The sequence below is a fragment of the Schistocerca cancellata genome, chromosome 3 (assembly GCF_023864275.1).
Source record: "Schistocerca cancellata isolate TAMUIC-IGC-003103 chromosome 3, iqSchCanc2.1, whole genome shotgun sequence".
NCBI classification, from domain to species: Eukaryota; Metazoa; Arthropoda; class Insecta; order Orthoptera; family Acrididae; genus Schistocerca; species Schistocerca cancellata.
The window spans coordinates 781,726,940-781,730,889 of record NC_064628.1 but is presented as its reverse complement, the minus strand read 5'-3'; the positions used below and the strand labels follow the sequence as shown (position 1 = coordinate 781,730,889).

Below are 3,950 nucleotides of genomic sequence, written 5' to 3'. Positions count from 1 at the left end.
GTCAATGCATTCAAAAGATACTGCCATTTATGTCACATGTTTTGATATTAGCAGAATCACTCATGAAAATCTATACATCAACTGTCTGCATATACAATTGAGTTTGTGCAGAACCCTCAGAGCGCTATATCTACTCGCACTTTTCCGGTGTTTTTATTCCGTTGAACCTTGCGAAAGCATTACCACTTTGGAACTTAACAGTTCCAGTCAGATCGCGTTTATTATCAGATGGTTCAGATTTGACATTAAAGGGGTAACATTTCAGGTCGTAAAACCAGGGCCTTCGTCTTTTAGGTGCTACCATATTGAGGTAGGCAACTGCAGGGCAGGCTTTCAAAGTAGACTGTCGTGCTAATGTGAGAAATTGTTGTGTACCGTCGATATGTGGCCGGACTGACAATGTAAACCATTCCTGGTAGTGGAGCGGCCTGTCGCAGGTGAGTGCCTTTGCACCACAGACGCCGGGGACGAAGTGATGCCCGTGTGGGGAGCACCGAGCCGGCGAACTGCGGTAATTAAGCGCGCGGACAGGCTCCGACTAATTGAAAGAGCGGTCGTCAGCGGTGCCGGGTGGCTTCGCACTGCCGCTCAAATTGCGAGTTTAATTCTGCGTTTCTGCACCCGCTGCTGCATAACTGCTGCGCTTTTATCATCTTATTAGCGAGACCGTTCGCACTCCACACATTTGCAAACACTGATTATCACTCCCCCCCCCCTCCCCTCCCTATGCCGAATCCCGCCCGCCCACCGTGTAATGCAATTTATACTAGTAACAAGATTTTAATTAGCGTATCAAATTAGGTCGATAAATTTCATTTAGAGTAAGATCGCAGCGGCCGCGTATGATGCGATTACGGTGCGCGATAGCGGACGGCATAATGGGCGCAAATTGTAATATCCGATACCGGTCGGAAAGCGCGCTCTCGTTCCGAAAATGAGCCTAAAATACGATCCAATGAAACGCGGCCGATTGGCACATGTTTAATGTAATAACTGCACACCTCGTTAGAAATAAATATCCCGTTTAGCTCTCCGCTCGTCCGCTTTTATTACTAAATTAGCTGCCCGAGCGTGATAACGAAATTATTTAATTCTTCGCGCCCATTACATTTTTTTCCCTGCAACCGGCAGCCGGAGAGCGCAAGTTCGCTGTCGGCCGGTGGGAGGCGGGGTGTTTGAGGGCACGGACGGGGTTTGCAGTTGTACATGTGTTTGTGCGCGTTTTTGTGTCGGGGGCGGGGGGCGGCGGAACCGCAGCGTCCGGCAGGGTGCCGGGGGGCGGGGGGCGAGGCTTGTTCCGCAATTCTAGGCAATTTCCCAGCGCACCGTAACGCATAAACTAAATTCGCCATCACGCGCCGTATGATACATTTGAGGCGCATGCTCGCATAACAGCGGACGCGCCGCCTCTATAAGATCCAAATTGAGTTTTTAAATATTAACGCGTACTCCGGCGGCGAACAACCCCTCCGCCGGGGGGAGACCGGCGCGGGGCGAGCTTTCACACTTGATGGTGTTTATTAAATGATGGGCTGTGTTAGGGAGTTTCCAAAATAATAGCCTTATTATATTTTAAAATGTTATTCCGCGCTGCCGGGCCCCGTGATGCGGCGAGCCTGCGTGGCGCATTACCCGCGCGGGTAAAGATTCGGGCCACGCCATTAGTTGATACGGCGCCTGTGGGCTGCCGAGCCCGCCCCCGCACACACACACACACACACACACACACACACCACACACACGCACACGCACACACGTACCCGCGTATATGTGCTCGTTGGAGCACACGGAGCGCGCTATTAACGCCCAACGCCGCCTGCCGCGATTTTCGAGGCACGTAAAGCCCTTGTTGCCCCACTCTGTATCTTCTTTCTTCCGATGCTTCCTCTCACTGCAGCAGCGGCAGTATTCCGCAGCGATGGACAAAGAACACAAGAGAACCTCTTTCTCCCCTCCTACCTTTTTACATTTGATGCAGCGATCAATCCAGAGACATACGTTTGAAAAAGAAGTTATATTTGAGAACCACCAACGGCAGTCGATGAAATAAATCTTTACTAACTTTCGGTTTCTCTCTTATGATTACCTTTACGTATCATACACAGTCAAATTGACTAACGTTGTACCACTTTTTTACATTTTTTGGAAATACTGGACACAAAAGAACTGCGCATCACAACAAAAAACATTTTACATCTGCAGCTATGAGTGGTTGGGAAAGTGAAAATGTATACTAATTATATCCTATTAAGGTAAAAATAGCAATTTTGATACTCTGTCGTGTGACTAGGGCCTCCCATCGGGTAGACCGTTCGCCGGGCGCAAGTCTTTCGATTTGACGCCGTTTCGGCGACTTGCGCGTCGATGGGGATGAAATGATGATGATTAGGACAACACAATACCAAGTCCCTGAGCGGAGAAAATCTCTGACCCAGCAGGGTATCAAACCCGGGCCCTTAGGATTGACATTCTGTCGCGCTGACCACTTTCTTTTTTCGGTATTGCTCGTTGCGTTTGGTCTGCGCGTACGTCAGAAGATATCCGTTCAAGCTGATCGTTGATTCCTTTACTTAGTTTTTTTTTTTTTTTTATTACAGCGAGCAGCCCTCTGTCCGAACACGCTGAGCTACCGTGCCGGTATCACTCAGCTACCGGGGACTGACAATTTGATACTGAAACAAAGTTACATTGTCATTTCGTTTAACTTTGGACCAGTCTTAAAAAACGTACTCTATTTCCTATATCCAATGTTCTGGCTAAATTTAGATCATGACGAAAGGAATCAGGTGTTAATAACAAGTAAAAAGAAACAGTGTTAATTCAGTATGGCAGGTTAAGTTTGAAATACCAAAATATTAATATCAAGCTTGCAGTGCTCAGCCTCGGTCACCGTCGTCAGAAGCTCTCTTCACAGTCAGTGCAATTATAGACTTATAAGAAGCCTAAGAGATTGTAGGAAAGTGGAAGGATAATTGAAATACAGGGTCTATTTAAAAAGAATCATCCGATTTGGCACCTCTATGGTTCAAATGGCTCTAAGCACTGTGAGGTCATCAGTCCCCTAGACTTGGAACTACTTAAACCTAACTAACCTAAGGACTTCACACACATCCATGCCCGAGGCAGGATTCGAACCTGCGACCGTAGCAGCCGCGTGGTTCCAGACTGAAGGCACGTCTATATTTCTGCAACTACGAGGGTAATCCTAAAAGTAAGGTCTCCTATTTTTTTATAAATACAGAACTCTGTTTGTGTGGCAGTTGGTCACACTGTTATGAAGAGTGCTTCACGCGCTGTGTGTAAACATGCGCACGCCGCGCTGAGGCGCTCAGTCTTGGCTTGGCAGCCGTTGAGACTGGAGCTCCGATTGGATGTTACCGCCAAGTGCGAATTGCTCGCAGTTATTCGGTTTTTGAACGCAAAGGGCACTGCGCTGATGAAATCCATCGCCAATTGGCGGAAGTGTATGGTGAGTCGTGCATGGATGTCAAAGATTTTCTTAAGTGGTTTCTAGAATGAAATTTTCACTCTACAGCAGAGTGTGCGCTGATATGAAACTTCGTGGCAGATTAAAACTGTCTGCCGGACCGAGACTCGAACTCGGGACCTTTGCCTTTCGCGGGCAAGTGCTCTACCGACTGAGCTACCCAAGCACGACTCACGTCCCGTCCTCACAGCTTTACTTCTGCCAGTACCTCGTCTCCTACCTTCCAAACTTTACAGAAGCTCTCCTGCGAACCTAGCAGAACTAGCACACCTGAAAGAAAGGATATTGCGGAGACATGGCTTAGCCACAGCCTGGGGGAAGGTAGGACACGAGGTACTGGCAGAAGTAAAGCTGTGAGGACGGGGCGTGAGTCGTGCTTGGGTAGCTGAGTCGGTAGAGCACTTGCCCGCGAAAGGCAAAGGTCCCGAGTTCGAGTCTCGGTCCGGCACACAGTTTTAATCTG

The 3,950-nt window shown here is 48.5% G+C and overlaps 1 non-coding gene across 1 annotated transcript; it reads right to left on the bottom strand.

The window, feature by feature from the left end:
• Positions 1 to 3,579: 3,579 nt before the first annotated feature.
• On the bottom strand, positions 3,580 to 3,654 carry Trnas-cga (transfer RNA serine (anticodon CGA)). The gene has a single exon. It is a non-coding gene; the product is annotated as a tRNA-Ser (tRNA).
• Between the last annotated feature and the right edge of the window lie 296 nt (positions 3,655 to 3,950).